The sequence below is a fragment of the Heteronotia binoei genome, chromosome 2 (genome assembly GCF_032191835.1).
Source record: "Heteronotia binoei isolate CCM8104 ecotype False Entrance Well chromosome 2, APGP_CSIRO_Hbin_v1, whole genome shotgun sequence".
In the NCBI taxonomy this organism is placed as follows: domain Eukaryota; kingdom Metazoa; phylum Chordata; class Lepidosauria; order Squamata; family Gekkonidae; genus Heteronotia; species Heteronotia binoei.
In genome coordinates, this window is record NC_083224.1 from 179,419,501 (window position 1) to 179,436,421 (window position 16,921).

Consider the following 16,921-nt stretch of genomic DNA (forward strand, 5'->3'; position numbering starts at 1 on the left):
ACGTGTAATGGTCTAAGTGTCTTGGCACCTTGAATAAAACTTTATCAGAGCTGCCACCGGACTCAAAACTTTGTTCTGCTGCTTCAGACCAACATGGCTACCGACCTGGTTTAATGGTCTATTTTCTTTTTTTTTCGCTCGCAATACTCTGCAGTTCTATTGACGTCATAGGCAATGTTTCCTCTAAGCTGCAGAGTATTGCGAGCAAAAAAACAAGAACCGAAGTAGCAGGTGGAGTATCTGAGAGGCGCCATTTAGGCCCATCTAGGTACGGAGAGAGGTGGCTTCAAAATTTCCAGCTTCTTGTTCGCATGGAAAGATGGTGCGGGATCCAGCCCTGAAGCTGGCATCTTGCAACTCCTAATTTTCTTGCTTAGCCTCCCTACCCTTTTTCTCCTCCTCTGGTGAGTTCCTGAGCAAATACTCTTTTTTGCAGGGCTTGGAAGGAAGATTAAGAATGGGTGTATCTGCCAAAGCTCTTCTGTCCTCTCCCCCACTTCCAAAGTGCTGATTGCTGTTTGCAGAGCCTGTGTTCTGAAGTTGTTCCATATTTCCCAAGGTGGCTGGAATTTGCTTTCTGCCTTTTAGGACCACGGTTTTGACATTTGCACACCTGGGGTGCCTTAAGCTTCGCATACAGGGCCTCCTAGCACTCCTCCACCTCCCTGGTCTGGATGTTGTAGTAAGAATTCAAGTGGAGCTCTTTGTGAAAGGGTGGAGTTGGTACAGGCTGTGGAATGTCCTTTCTGGCCTACAGGCTTTTGAAGAAAGGGTTGAACCGGCATCTGTCAGAGTTGAGATGAGTAAACAATATCCTGTCTGTGGCCAGAAGGCTGGTTTCATAGTTGACCTCTTTAGTGTCTTCTACTTTGGAACCTGTGGACTTCACCCTATCAGGAAGGAGGTTGTGACCCAGTGGGAGAACAACTTGCTTGCATGCAGAAGGTCTTAGTTTCAGTCCCCAGCATCTCCAGTTAAAAGGAGTAGCTCACGTGAAAGACCTTTTGCTTGAGAGACTTCGAAGAACCACTGCCAGGGACGGTGGCTCAGTGGTAGAGCATCTGCTTGATAAGCAGAAGGTCCCAGGTTCAATCCCTGGCATCTCCAACTAAAAGGGGTCCAGGCAAATAGGTGTGAAAAACCTCAGTTTGAGACCCTGGAGAGCCATTGCCAGTCTGAGTAGACAATACTGACTTTGATGTACCAAGGGTCTGATTCAATATAAGGCAGCTTCATATGTTCAATAGACAGTATGGGCCATAGTTGACCAGTGGTCTGGCTCTTCATATAAAGTAGCTTTGCATGAAGGAATTAATAGCATTTGGGAGACCAAGGGGATTTCCTTTCTGTGAATGTTGTGTACGACCGCAGTTTTGATCTAAACATGTTCGCCGATGTAGGGGTGTTGTATTTGCTGGAACTGTGCAGAATAGTGACACAGAAAAAAATGCTTAGTGTTGTGTGTGCATACCTCCAGCCAAGTTTGTGTCATAGTCAATGCATGATGACCATTGGGCAGGGGGTCAGTCTGTTCTGATTCTAACCCAGGGGTGGGAATGTCTGGCCCGAGGGCCGTTTATGGCCCTCGAGATCACTTGGTTTGGCCCTCAGGGATTGCTGGGCCGAGCCAAACTATGTGGTCGCCTCTAGGAAAAAAGCCCTAAACCTAGGCATTTGCCTAGGGTGGTGGGCCGTGTGTGTGTGCGCCAAATCAGGCTCTTCCCACATGATTCTAAATAGAAAAACAATTATTTGTATTGTGTGTGTATATTTGTGTGTATTTGTGTGTGTATTTGTGTGTGCGCCAAATCAGGCTCTCCCCACATGATTCTAAATAGAAAAACAATTATTTGTATTAATTTTTCTCCCTCTGTGGACCACTGTTTTTTAAGTTGATAATTTTGTATGGTCCGCGAATGATGTTATAAATATCCAAATGGCCTTTGGCAAAAAAAAGGTTCCCCACCCCTGTTCTAACCCATGTGCAGCCTCATTCTGAATGGATTGGCTGTGGATGCCTAATTGCAAACACATCATTTTATGTTTTAGCATCATTGTCCCTGTCGCTGGGCCTTTAATTGCACTTATTTCTAATGTTCATGTGGCAGCCTCCTATGCATCCTTAAAGATGGCATGTGACCAGGGCTTTTTTAATAAGAAAAAGCCCAGCAGGAATTCATTTGCATATTAGACCACATTTCCTGGTTTCAAGCCAGCCGAAACTGCGTTCTTGTGCCTTCCTGCTCAAAAAAAGCCCTGCATATAACCATATTTTGTATGGCCTGCGAATGATGTTATAAATATCCAAATGGCCCTTGGCAGAAAAAAGGGTCCCCACCCCTGTTCTAACCCATGTGCAGCCTCATTCTGAATGGATTGGCTGTGGATGCCTAATTGCAAACACATCATTTTATGTTTTAGCATCATTGTCCCTGTCGCTGGGCCTTTAATTGCACTTATTTCTAATGTTCATGTGGCAGCCTCCTATGCATCCTTAAAGATGGCATGTGACCAGGGCTTTTTTAATAAGAAAAAGCCCAGCAGGAATTCATTTGCATATTAGACCACATTTCCTGGTTTCAAGCCAGCCGAAACTGCGTTCTTGTGCCTTCCTGCTCAAAAAAAGCCCTGCATATAACCATATTTTGTATGGCCTGCGAATGATGTTATAAATATCCAAATGGCCCTTGGCAGAAAAAAGGGTCCCCACCCCTGTTCTAACCCATGTGCAGGGGAAGATCAGTATTGTATTGTCAGCCAGGAAGACAGTCCAGGCCTGCAAGGGACCAGGGCAATTCAACCTGATCTTCTGTAGATACCACATGCACGGTAAAGCCATCTATGCAAGTGATCCCTAGAATTAGCCTGGCTATGGGTTTCATAAGCACGTTGTAAAATGTGCAATTGTGCACTGTGTGCAAACTTTTTTTAAAAAGGGGAAAGAAAAAGATTAGCCGAGTGCAAACTAACATCATACACATTCAGCGTATTTCTCCATCAAGAATGCACAAGAGGAGGGGGAACCCTAACGAAGCCAGGCAGTTTTTGAACCTGCCAAGACCTATTTGCAACTTTATATGTCTCTGATGGTAGCCAAAGGCATTGTTTTGCCTTCAGACGGGGTGTGCATGTTTGGAGGGGGGTGGGGGGAAGAGTTCGTTCCTGGCTGTGCTGTGCTGTAGGCTTTAGTAAGGAGACCTGAGATTTCCCCCTGTGGGGGTAGGGAACGTTCTCCAATTTAGGCCTTGCTGCAAAAAAAAAACCCAAAAAAACCCGAAGGTAAATCATAAGATGCAATGGGAGCTGGGGCCGCCTCCCCGCTCAGATCGTATTTCAAATCTGAATTTGCACCATTCACTGACGGCTTTTACATATTTTCCAGCATCTGAGTTTCAGGTTACCTGTCGGAGCAGGAATATTCAGAGGTTCTGGCTCCGCAGCTCCTTGATGCAAAGTCTAGAATGGAGTGGCAGCGGGGTGGTGGTGGGGGGTGTCATCTGTGGAATGCAGTCGCCACCGCTGCCAACTCTCGCTGCAGCCCTTGAGCGCCTGTCATGTACTTAGCAAAGGGGGTGGGGGGAGGAAGTGCCTGAATAGCCAGACTTGGTGGTGTTATGTGGGAGAGAGACGGTTCTTTGCCTTTGCTGTATCTTGAATCCAGCGGGGGCTGGTTTGGCAGGAGACTCTGAACCTTTAAGAATGAATGCTTTTCTTGCATCTCCCAGTTGAAAATTCTAGGCAAGGGGATTCCTCTGCTCAAGCTGGGGAAGGCGGGAGGGGGAATGGTGGGGAAGGCAAATGAGAACCATATAAAGACAAAGGGAATCTAGCTGTAGGAACACAGCAAAGCAGTTTTTCTCCCTTGGAAAGGAGGAGGGGTGTTAGTGGTGGGGATCTGGTTAACGGCTTTAATTGGGCTCTTCTTGGATTTCGTGCAGGGTTTTCTTTGTCACCGGTTTCTGCTTTCTCACCTCTGTTCACCTTTGCATTCTGTGCTTCCTCAAAAACAAAACTAAAAAGCCTTCAGTTTTCCAAACCTCTCTCCATTTAAAAGTTTGCTGCCTGAAGCTTCGGGTTATGGCCTGTCCAGTCCATGATGATGTTGTGCCTTCCCGTCTGATTGTCCTTTCCCCTTTTTGCTGTTGCCTCTCTGACACCTTTAAAAAAAAAAAAATTAAAAAAAGCTAGATTCAAATCTAGCAGAGACCCACAACATTTGGGTGTGTTCGTGTCAGCTTTTGAGAATCAACGCTTCTGAATCTAGCTGTCCTACTGTACCCAGCTTGTTGGGGGGAAAGTGTAGATGACTGGGGAAGGCAATGGCAACCCACCCCATTAAAAAGTCTGCCGTGAAAACATCGTGATGTGAAGTCACCCCAGAATCGGAAATGACTGGTGCTTGCACAGGAGACTAACTTTACTTTTTTACTGCACAGATACCCTCTGAAACCTTTTTTTCCTGCTTCTCTGTATTATCAGGAAAGTTTTTAGCTCCCTCCCCTTCTATTATTGGGAAGTACACAGAAGAAGCGTTTGTATCACCCTTTGAAACAGCCATGTTCTAATGTCAAGTGTCTGAAGCCCTGTTCACGTTACAATGAGTGCATGTGCATTGTCTGTACATGCGTACGTTTGTACATAAGAGGGATGGTGTGTTCACTGTGAAGATGAAACACGGGACCATTACCGGATGTATCTGATTTCAATCACATGTTCAGCTGTACTTGCATTGACCGCAACATGGAATTTACTCAGTGCATGTTTAAAGGAAATCAAGTGTACACTGTGCATGGATTGTATGTGTATTCATTGTAACTTGTGAATAGGGTTTGACTATATAGATATGACACAAAGGGTTAGCTCTCTTTGGCGATTAAGTTCGGTTGGTATACCAGCTTTTGAGTTATGCAGGTCTCTCCTCCTTTGACAGCAAAGAAAAACACTTGTTGCCTACGAGGAGAATTACCAGTCTAAATCAACACCTTCCATGTGCACATCTCTGAAAGAAAACAACACCAGAACTCTCTGACGTTTAATTACTGGCAAACGCTTATCGGGATTGTGCATGCGATTTATTCGCTACTCATGGAAGTGAACATTGAAGGGAAAGTTGTTTTTTTCTATGGGGAAGTCCTTGCTTTTGACTGGAACTTTGAGGTGGTGGTGGCAGTTTTCTTCCCCTACTTCAGAACAGAGTTTGTTTCTGTTAAATGACAAGCTGTATTTCTCACAAGGAGCAGAAGTTCCCCTGCTCACATAATAAGGGTTTAGAGAAGATTGTCTGTTACATCACCTCCCCCATTGGAAGAAGTTGTAAAAACTGGACAGAATTTCCCATGTGTATATTTAGGTTAGTTAAAACAATGGAGTTTGTGGTAATTATTTTTTAGTGTGAATTGGAAAAAGAAGGTTGAACTTCAGAATATATATAGCCAGAGAAACCAAGATGGAAAAGGGGGTAGCTGTAGAAAGAAGCAGACCTGTGTTGAGTCAATGGAGTGTTATTCTTCACGTGCTTCAGGCACATTTATTTTTTGTGGTTCATAGATGAAATATTGTCAAGAGTTCGAGGTTGGTAGCTGTGTTGGTCTGAAACAATAGAATAAAGCTAGAGTCCAGTGGCACCTTTAAGACAAAATTTTATTCAAGGTGTATGAGCTTTCTATGTGCATGAAAGCTCACACCTTGAATAAAACTTTGTCGGGTCTTAAAGGTACCACTGGACTCTAATTTTATTCTGTTGACAGTTCCATATTTGGAGCCATCAGGCATTTTTTTTTCTTCGTAAACAGCAACTTTATGGTTCTTCAGTTGGGACCAACATGCCCTCCCCTCTCTTATCCGCAGTGGCCTCACAGAAACTTGTTTCCCACTAGTGTAAAGATTGTTGTTGTTCAGTTGCACAGTTGAGTCTGGCTCTTCATAACCCCATGGATCACATCACTTCAGACCCTTCTATCTTCCACCATCCTCCTAAGTTCCCTCAGATTCATGTTCATTGCATCGATAATGCTAACCATTTATTTATTTATTTATTTATTTATTTATTTGGTGACTTCTATCCCGCCCTTCCCACAAGTGGCTCAGGGCGGCTTACAACAACAATAAAACAATAAAACAGTAAAATCAGAGCAAGTTATTACCTCTAAAATCAGACAATTAAAACCTAAAAACCTTAAAATTAAACATTAAACTATACAGTATAAACACAAAAATCTGGTAGCTACATTATCTCATCAGGCATAGGCTAACCGGAAGAGGGCTGTCTTACAGGCCCTGCGGAACTGAGCAAGGTCCCGCAGGGCCCTCACCTCTTCCGGTAGCTGGTTCCACCACATAGGGGCCATTGTGGAAAAGGCCCTGTCTCTAGTTGCCTTGAGACGCACTTCCTTGGGCCCGGGGATGATGAGCAGATTTTGAGTGCCAGACCTCAGTGCTCTCTGGGGAACGTGTGGGGAGAGACGGTCCCTCAGGTAGGCAGGTCCCAGGCCATATAGGGCTTTAAAGGTGATGACCAGCACCTTGTACCGGACTCGGTATATTATTGGAAGCCAGTGCAGAGCCCGAAGGCCCGGCCGGATGTGCCCCCACCTTGGGAGGCCCAGTAACAGCCGGGCCGCGGCATTCTGCACTAGCTGCAATTTCCGGGTCCGGCACAGGGGCAGCCCCATGTAGAGGGCATTGCAGTAATCCAACCTCGAGGTGACCGTGGCATGGATCACTGTTGCTAGGTCGTCAGGGGCCAGGAAGGGGGCCAACTGCCTTGCCCGTCTAAGATGAAAAAACGCAGACTTGGCAGTGGCCGCTATCTGAGCCTCCATCTTTAGGGACGGCTCCAATAGCACCCCCAGGCTCCTGACCCTGTCCGCTGGCCTCAGCGGTACACCGTCAAAAGCTGGCAGAGGGATTTCCCCTCCCGGTCCCCGACGGCCCAAACAAAGGACCTCTGTCTTCGCAGGATTCAATGTCAGTCCACTCAGTCTGAGCCACTCAGCCATGGCCTGTAGTGCCCGGTCCAGGTTTTCTGGGGCGCAGACCGGTCGGCCGTCCATAAGTAGATAGAGCTGGGTGTCATCAGCATACTGGCATAACCATCTCATCCTTGGCCATCCCGTTCTTATCTTACCTTCAGTCTTTCCTAGCATCAGGGTCTTCTCCAGTGAGTAATCCCTTCTCATTTGGTGGCTGAGGTATTTGAGCTTCAGTTTCAGTATCTGACCTTCCAGGGAACAGTCAGGGTTGATTTCCTTTAGGATTGACTGATTTGATCTTGCCGTTCAAGGGACTCTCAAGAGTCTTCTTCAGCACCAGTGCAAAGATACAGGCATTTTATGTAGTGTCTGTATCTTTTCCCCAAATAAGGAAAATGGCAGTTCTGCCTGGTCACTTCAGGCCAGGGAAATAGGATGGGGGAAGGGTGTTATATTCATGGTGTATTCCTAATCTGAATTAGGATCCTGTACTGTCATTTTCTACAAAACCAATAAACTTCTGGGAGCTCTGAATGTGGAAATCCCAGCATAATTTGAAGATGCTGGATGGATCCTGTTCAAGACATGAAAAGATTATAGGCAGCAGGTATGTTCTACGCAGCTTTGGTGGCTGTGAATTAGAGCCATAGACAGCCTGACTATTGGGCCAAGTGTGCGTGTGTGTCTGCTAAGTGAGGCAGGGGTTAGGAAGTTCCTTCATGAGACCATATGGGGCTGTGTGAATGCAGTTCACTTCTCCCATGTCGGATTTTTACATGGAGTGTGAATGGATAGAGTCATAAAACTGCTCGTTATGTTACCTATGTATGTTGGAATACAAGTGACACTATCTGTATATATAACAGAGGTGGCCAAACTTGCTTTAACATAAGAGCCACATAGAGTAAACATCAGATATTTGAGAGCCACAAGACTTGAATATCAGATGTTCAGGGGAAGGAAGGAAAGACCGACGGACGGAAGGAAGGAAACCAAATAGATGGGAAGAGAGAGGTAGAAAGAAAGCAACTTTAACTTAAAATGCATTCTCCAAGCTGCTGGCTGGTTTGACTTGGAGAAGTGATTTAAAGAGAGAAATGCCTTCTCCAAGTTGGAGAAACCAACCACCCTGGGAACTTATGGGCTGATTTTGGAATTTGAGCTCTTTTCTTGCTAAAGTCCAAGTGTAGCACTCCATCCTGAAGTTCAGTTTTGTTTTGTTTTTAAAGATTCATGAAATCCTGGGTTTGATGAGTACTCTGGCAAGGTCCATCTCAAATCAACCCATTGGAACTGGCAAGCCCAAGGAAGTCAGCTTTACTGAATTATCCACTCTTCGCAGGATATGATTTAATTCGAATATCCGGAGACTTCATAAAGTCACCTTGTGGCAGGGGAAAAAATAGATGTGTGAATCCATCCTGGTAGAAGTGAAATATACAGGGTTTTGATATCTGCCACTGAGTCAACATTGATGATGCCATCTGTTACCAGTAGGTCTCTCTTATGACTGGCCTTTTCTAGTATGCACTCTGAACTAGAAATCATTTCAACCATGGGTGGAATTCTACCAAGAGCTCTTTTGCATATTAGACCACACCCCCTGAGGTAGCCAATCCTCCAAGAGCTTACAAAAAAAGAGCCTTGTAAGTTCCTGGAGGATTGGCTATATCAGGGGTATGTGGCCTAATATGCAAAGGAGCTCCTGCTAGAATTTAACTCTAACCCTTCATTAATTTAGTTGAGTTTTTTTTTTTTTTGCCGTCAAGTTGCAGCCAATTTATGGCAACCTCATATGGTTTTCAAGGCAAGTGATGTTCAGAGGTAATGTGCCCTTGCCTGCCCCTGCATTGTGACCTTGGACTTCCTTAGTGGTCTCCCATCCAAATACTGACCAGGGCCAACCCTGCTTAGCTTCCAAGATCTGACAAAATTAGACTAGCCTGGGCTATCCAGGTCAGGGCTAATTGGAATTAAGTCCCCCCAATTCCAAGAGAGAGATTCTCTTCTGTAGAAAAGAAACATCATTAGAATAAAAGCCTTTAGCTGCAAAATGCTGCGACTAAATTAACATCACCAGGGACAAGTTACAGAGATGTTTGTGTTACATGGATTTGTATTAATGAGGACCACGTATAATTTTATAGTATCATGGGTTCCATTTAAATGTATTCATAATCTGTATGTCTATATAGCTTTTAATACTGAGATATATATGTTGAATGTGACGACATTTAATTGGGTTGTCTTCGGTATGCAAAAACAAAGAAACAAAAGACCCACCAAGAATAAATGCCTTACGAAAAAGTGGTATCAGTGGTTTGGATGCATCGGAAATTTCTGCTTATAGGGTGGAGTGGAGGAAGACCTCCTTACCTCTCCCTTCTGCTGTAGGTTAAAATACTGCTCCTGGGAATCTGGGGTCTCCCAAGGAAGAGCAAGCAGGAAAGAAACAATCAGCAGCAGTCACCCCGCCCCCTTCTGTACACACATCATCCTGTAGATCCAGCCCAATGTCCATCTGTGATCTCATCTTACCCATTAATAAATAAATCCATATATTGGATTTATTCACATGATCTCTTCTGCATGGATGGGGATGTTTTAATTTTTCCGCTGCAATCTCACATCCTTGCAGTCACTAATAGAGAAGTTAGTTTAATTCTGGTTGAGGAAAACTAAATTTTATCCATGTCATTTGAATGCATAAATTTTGGTGTCTAATGGGATTTTATATGTGGATTAGAAGACTAATACTTGATCTCTTTTTACTTATGGCATGTCCACCATATATGACACTATATACCTTTTTGCCTGAATCTCTTCATTTGGTTGTTTCCCAGTTCTTGACTGTTTTGTTCGTATTTTATTTGTTTGTGTTATTTACAGTCTGCCTTTCTCATAGGGTCTCAAGTTGGATTGAACATAGTGAGTCAGTACAATCAATAAAATGGGACATTCAGTAACCAATGCAGTGGGATTTTTGAAGTCTGGAGCCTCCAGAAGGAACTGAAATGTAACATAAGTATTTACATGACATACTAAGCTGTACAGAAAATACATACTAGATTCCTACATACAATAAGTTACATACAACTATATAGGACACAAGTCCTAACCATTTATCCAAGTAAATCTGTGTAGCAGATTTACACAGAGAAAGTCTATGTACAGGCAGTAGTTGATTTTGCCCATTTGCAGGTTGGCATTAGGGATGTGCACTCAGTATATACCAGGCCAAAGAAATCCTGAAAAATAGTTGTGGTGGCCTGAGTCAGCTCAGCAAGGATTTTAAGTTTAAATCGTTTCTCCATTATACTCTCTGGGAATGGTCCCCTTAGGGTATAATGGAGCCGAATAAATTCTAGTTTCCCGAATATTTACCCAAATACCAAAACTGATATTGGTATTCAAAAATATTCAGGAATACTAATATTTTCCAGGCCAAATGGACCTGAATTGGTTAAAAAGCCCCATTTTTATCCCTAAGCCTCTAGTCAGTCCCTGTTGACATGAGTGGAGTTGTCCTGGCAGAGCATAGAGAATGATTTATGTTTGGGATCCATGTCTGAAGTTGAGGTGAATGGGAAAAAAGAGATCTAGGTGAAATATTGGGAACCTGGTATTTTCTCAGTCTATCCCATATATTCTGTGTAACTGAGATATACGAATTATAGGCCCTACAATTTTGCTTCCCGTATTAACCCTGCCTGAGACAGTTTCATCACAGTTTCTTGTTCTGAACGGAACCATTTCCTGCTGCGTTGCCTACCTTTTCTCTCCAAGGCTATGTAAGGAGAACGATTGTTGTGGTGGCCTTTTCTTCTTACAAATGCCATCCTGGGCCAGTTGATGGGAACAGAGAGAAAATTACTCATGGCCTAGTATAAACTTCAGGGGAAAACACAGAAGAGTTTCATACAAGTTCTTGTAGATTTAACAATGAAAAATCTGTGTTGCCGTGCCTTCCCTTACCCTTAAGTAGTTGTTTTCTCCGTGGGGCTGCTCCTCTTGAAGCTTTCATTCCCTCTCGATGCATATCTAAGGGAAGCGTACGCCATCATGCCTTCCCAGTGGCTCCCTTCTCCCCCTCCTTTTCAAACTCCGCTGTGACTTTAAAAATAAAAAGGAATTCTCGCTTGGGGTTTTTTGCTAAATACAAACCCTCCTGGCTGGCCCCTAGTTCTGCTGCTGATGGATTTGTTTGAGAAAGGAGCTGTGCTGGCATCTTCCTTTTCTGAATGTACCCCCTGGGAAGGCAGCTTTGAATATCCCTCTGTCTTCTCGGAGCTCGGTGCTTCCAGGGCCTGTTGTTGTGCGGAGGGGGATTCAGAAGGACCCCTCCCCTCCTGTGAGGAGCTTAAAAAAAAATTGGAGAGCTGTGCCTGGTGTGTTTCACCCGTGCTCTTTCCTTCCCGACGGAGTTCATCGAAAGTTCGTATCCAGGCCTCTTTCTGACTTCTCACCCTTTGTCCTCTTTGCTCCCTGTTCTGAGAGGAATCCAGCTTCGCCAGGGGTTGGCAGGCAGGGCCCAACTGTTGAGGGGAAATAGGTTTTACCAAAAAAAAAGAGAGGTGGCCAAATATATATATTTTAAAGCATTGATAAGTCTACACTAACATCCGCTTTGTGAAAGCAGACTGTGATTAAAAAGAAGGACTTTGGCTTCTGAAAACAAGGGGGGGGGGGAGCCCAAAACCTCTTCTAGGAATAACAACAAGGTTTGTTTTCTTTAGGGTCTTATCCCGAAACAAACTCTGTCCCTTAACTAGCTGGTGTATTGTATGGTTGGGGTTAAACAGAGGGCGCAGTCTGAGAAGGGAGGAAAGCAATTAGAAACCCTTGATTTGCCTCTCGTCTGGAGGTAAGTAGTTTTGTGTAAAGTAGAACACAGTTATTATGAATAACGTGGTGTTGGTAATTCAAAGCAAGCACGTGCTTGATGCTTCCTCTTTCTTGATGGTGATCTCCAACCTTGTGGAGCCCGTGAGTACTAAGAACATAAGAGAAGCCATATTGGATCAGGCCAGTGGCCCATCCAGTCCCAACATTCTGTGTCACACAGTGGCCAAAACCCGAGGTTCTATCAGTGGAGCCAGGACACTGGAAGCCCGCCCTCTGTTGCCCCCCCCCAAGCACCTAGAATACAGAGCATCACTGCCCCAGACAGAGAGTTCCATCAATACCCTGTGGCTAATAGCCACTGATGGACCTCTGCTCCACATGTTTATCCAATCCCTTATGGACCTCTGCTCCGTATGTTTATCCAATCCCAAAATACTCTTGGGTTTTGAAGACATTTAGGGGGTAGCACCATAAAATGGCAGCTTTAGGGGAGCATGGCCAGCTCTAAAATGACAACAACAGGGGCTGGGGCAGGTCACAAAATATTTGGGGATTCCAGGCTAAATATAATCTGGGGGGGAAGGGGGGGTGGCGGCAGTTGTTTCCAAATAGGTCCTCACTAAAGTGAATTCTCTCTGGGTTTTATGAAACACCTCCTGCTCCAGTAAGGTGGAGGAAAGTTGGGATTGACTCTTTGCTTTATGCAGAAGGAAGTGGGTACCAAGAAACATATCAGTGTGTCCCAGGTTAGGAATCAGTGGATTTAGATGATATTTAGATTATGCTGCTGCTAGTCCTAAACTTTTAGAAAAGCCTGCATTAAGTGTAGGGAAAAATGAACACTGTCTGGGATTATTTATATTATGCCAGAGTTTGGGCTAGGTTTAAAATATCTAGTATGACAACTCACGTTTAGGTGTTTGAAGTGTTACCTCCAATTCAACCAGATTATAGAACTCTTCATATGTGTTTGTTTAGTCGGATGGAATTCTGTTTGTATTATGCTTTCTAGTACGAAATGCGCTGTTCAATCTCTCTTCCCACTTTAGAGAAAAAACAAGTTTCTGTATTGATAAAAGATTCATTTCCAGATCTGTAGACAACGTTTGCACAATACAAAAACTGAGGACACAGTTCATGTATACCTTTTTTTAGGACCAGCTCAGTGACACACAACAGTTTGTGAGCTTTTGAGTTCACTAGGACTTCAAGTTCCTAGTTGGGAAGTACCTGGAGATTTTTGGGGGCAGAACATGGGGCAGGTAGGGTTTAGAAAGGGGAGGGGAAGGACGTCAGTACAGTATAATGCCATAGAGCCTACCCTCTAAGGTAGCCATTTTCTCTAAGGGATCTGATCTCTGTTTGGAGATCAGTTGTAATTCCTGATAACTAGGCCCCACTTGGAGGCTGGCAACTCTAGGGACTCTTCTTCAGATTGGACATTACAAGAATTGTTTAACAAGAGCTTTGGGAAGGGATACTACCGTGTGACGTGATTTTAAGCTCTGCTAAGGTCCACATTAAGAGCCCCATGGCACAGAGTAGTAAGCTGCAGTCCAAGCTCTGGTCACGCCCTGAGTTCGATCCCGATGGAAGCTGGGTTTAGATGGCAGGCTCAAGGTTGACTCAGCCTTCCATACTTTCAAGGTCAGTAAAATGAGTTCCCAGCTTTCTGGGGGTAAAGTGTAGATGACTGGGAAAGGCAATGGCAAACCACCCTGTAAAAAAGTCTGCCAAGAAACTGTCCAGATGTGACGTCACCCCATAGGTCGGTAATGACTTGGTGCTTATACGGTGCTTACCTTTACTTTTTTAAGGTCCACGTTGTGTGTTAGACGTACAGCAGATTCAAACAGGATTGGTTTCAGGTGATTTCTACTCTGTCTTTTGGGAAAAAAAAGTTTACACTCTGTCCTGATGCATGCTCATCCCCAAAGGGGAGGGACGGTGGCTCAGTGATAGAGCATCTGCTTGGTAAGCAGAAGGTCCCAGGTTCAATCCCTGGCATCTCCAAAAAGGGTCCAGGCAAGTAGGCGTGAAAATCCTCAGCTTGAGACCCTGGAGAGCCGCTGCCAGTCTGAGAAGACAATACTGACTTTGATAGACCGAGGGTCTGATTCAGTATAAGGCAGCTTCATATGTTCATATGTTTGTATGACAACTTTTGAACTCTGCATCGGCACGACGCAGGAGAACCCCACCCTCCTCCCTATGATGTTTTCTCTTTGCATTGCCCTGCAATCCGGCATTAATTTATTTATGCTTCTGCCAGCCGTCATGCTACTCCTTGCCAAGAAACTTCCATAAATTAAGTTTAATTATGTTTCAGACTTTTAAAAATAGATAGAATATGAAGAACCTTGATAATACACACAAAATGAGGACAGTATATACACAAAGGCTAAGAGTTGGTTCTAGTTGCAGAAGCTGCCTCTTCTTTGGTTCTGTTTCTGCTGTTTCTGTGGCCCAATTTAAACACGGTGTCCGCTCAGAAGCTCTTGTAGACCTTCACGTGGCTGCTGTAATGTCAAAAATCCTTTGGGGCTTAGTTCAGACCAATGCTTCCTCTACACTGTGGAGTCTTGTGAGCAAAAATTTTGCTTTGTGAGCTACTGGCATTAAAGTTAAGCGCTACTGCATGAAGTAGTTTGCCCATTTTTCTGAGCAAAGAGGAAAATGTGTGAGCCGGTGGCTGAAAAACTGTGAGCTACCTCACACTAACTCAGCTTACAGGGATAATGGTAACCCATGGTTTGCCACTGTATGTATGCACCTTGGAGACCCTTGGGTGCCTGTGTTCTCTTCTCCTTCCTCCCCTTGTATGCAGCCAGTGCACTAATGACTTCTGCTTCCTCAGCAAACCATAATTTGCTATTGCAACCAAACCACTGAACTGCAGCTTTGTGTTGGTGTCAGCGGCCTTTGGGTTTAAATGGGCTGTAAAAGTGCAAAGAACTATGGGAACAGGTGGGAATACTGTTGGTTCAAGGAGGTCTGGGTTCTAACAAAGATAGAATAAAATGATAAGATTTGTATGTACTACTCTAAAGCTTGAGCAATATGTAAAGTTTATTTTGGTTTTGTTTTGTAATCTTGAAAAATCAATAAAAAATAGAATGGAAAGAAAAGGGGAAAAAAGGAGGTCTGGGTTCCAGTTCCCCCTGGACTATGAAGCAGACTGGCTGACCTTAAAGCAGTGGTGTATCCAGGGCTTTTTTTGGTAGCAGGAACTCCTTTGCATATTAGGCCACACACCCATGATGTAGCCAATCCTACAAGAGCTTACAATCCTCCAAGGGCCTACTGTAAGCTCCAGGAGGATTGGCTACATTAAGAGGGTGTGGCCTAATATACAAAGCAGTTCCTGCTACAGAAAAAGCCCTGGGTATATCTGCATAAACTCCCTCATGATGTCAGGATAAAATGGTGGTAGTGGAAATCCATGCATATCGTCCTGCACTTTCTGGAGAAAGGGTGGGCTAAAATGCAATAGAATAATTAGATTCCAATTTTATGCTTCAGCGGCCTTTCTGAAGCTATACCATATTTCAGTATCTTTTAAGGTTTATACAGTCGGCGGTTTAAAGCACTGTGCATACCAGCGTATGGCAATTGCATTGTTTTCAGTCATGAATACAGTACAACTGCTCTGTCATTTCAGAGCTTTTCTGAAGATTAAAACTTGTTTGTTTTCATTGCCCATTTACCAAAACATCTGCATGAATTGTTGAGAATTCCCACAGTAAACCAGATCCTATGCATCCTATTTTCCTTGTCCTTTTCCTCCTCTCTCTCCTCTTCCTACCTGTTCCAGTGCTATGATATGCTGTTTCACAGGGGAATCGTCTGGATGCACCAAAATGTATTTGATTTGCTTCTTCCTGGGGTGTGTTCATTTACATAGCCCTTGCCATCTCTTTCATTTTTAATGGTGATCAACTAAGCAAAAAGTGGCTTGTTTTCAACCCATAAATCTTGCTCGACTGTTTTATTCTCCATAGATCCCCCACCCAGGGCATTGCAAGATGTACTTTCTGCTGAACAGCCAGGTGACTTGGCACTTTGTTGCTAAATGTGGCAATTGTGGGGCACAGAGAAGCCAGAATTCTAGGGAAACCAAGGGTATGAAGGTTGTACAATCATATTAAATATGGGCATCACTCCATATTGCCCATGGAACATGGTAACTACATTTGACACAACAATTTGCACATGAATGCAAGGTTTTCTGTATTCATGGACATAACATATGAAAAGGGCTACACTACAGTGCATAAGAAACAGAGTTGTGAATCGGAAAGACACATCTCCACTCTTCCCATAAATTCGCAATGTGGCTTTAAGCAAAACAGAGACAAAGGTCATGACTCTGTCCTGCAACCTTCTTGCTTTTCCATTAAGTCTGTATTAAGAGATGATGGGTTGGGTTGTGTGGAGAAAGGCATATTTTGAATTCCTTGCTCAGCCAAGTGATTTTTTTTTTGGGGGGGGGGTGCTTCTGTAAACTTCTATCACCCTTCCTCAGGAATAAAATGAAAAGATTAATGGTTTTTCTTACAAACCAGCATAAATTTATCCAGATAGACAGTGCTTTTGTCAGGTTTTGGAGAGCTTCCAAGGGAAGGGAACTCGGAATGCCTCTTTCTGTGTCCTTGTAACATAGATTCTGTGGTTAGAAGGACTTAGGTCAAGTAGCTGTTCCTGGGGTATATGCCTCTGCCTACCTGTTATCCCTTTAAACTGGATTTGGTGGCATATTAACTGATTTATAAACTGAAATAGCTTTTTTTATACAGACATACACAGATATTTTGGTACTAGTTGGGCCAGGCCTTCTGAAAACCAATGAAATGAATGTCTCTTCCAAGATTTCCTTCTGCCCACATGGGTCAGTGTGATGTAGTAGCTTCAGAAGAGTTGGAGAGAGCTAATTAAATACCACGATTGTCTCCTCCTCCAGGATGCTAACCTGTTTTGGAAATGAACTCTTCTAATTTAACTGTTAATCCTTATGTCAGTAAAAAAAGGCATGTTGGAAATAGATTAACTACAAGTAACTCTGGTTCATCTTGATGAACTTTCATGCGTTCTGTCTTCCTAGAGCA

At 43.9% G+C, this 16,921-nt stretch overlaps 1 protein-coding gene and 1 non-coding gene across 7 annotated transcripts in view; both read left to right on the plus strand.

Annotated features, from left to right (window-relative positions):
* Window positions 1–16,921, plus strand: part of PBX1 (PBX homeobox 1) — a 696,336-nt gene that overhangs the window by 16,342 nt on the left and 663,073 nt on the right. The window lies entirely within an intron of this gene.
* On the plus strand, window positions 1,041–1,107 carry TRNAI-GAU (transfer RNA isoleucine (anticodon GAU)). Its single transcript has one exon. It is a non-coding gene; the product is annotated as a tRNA-Ile (tRNA).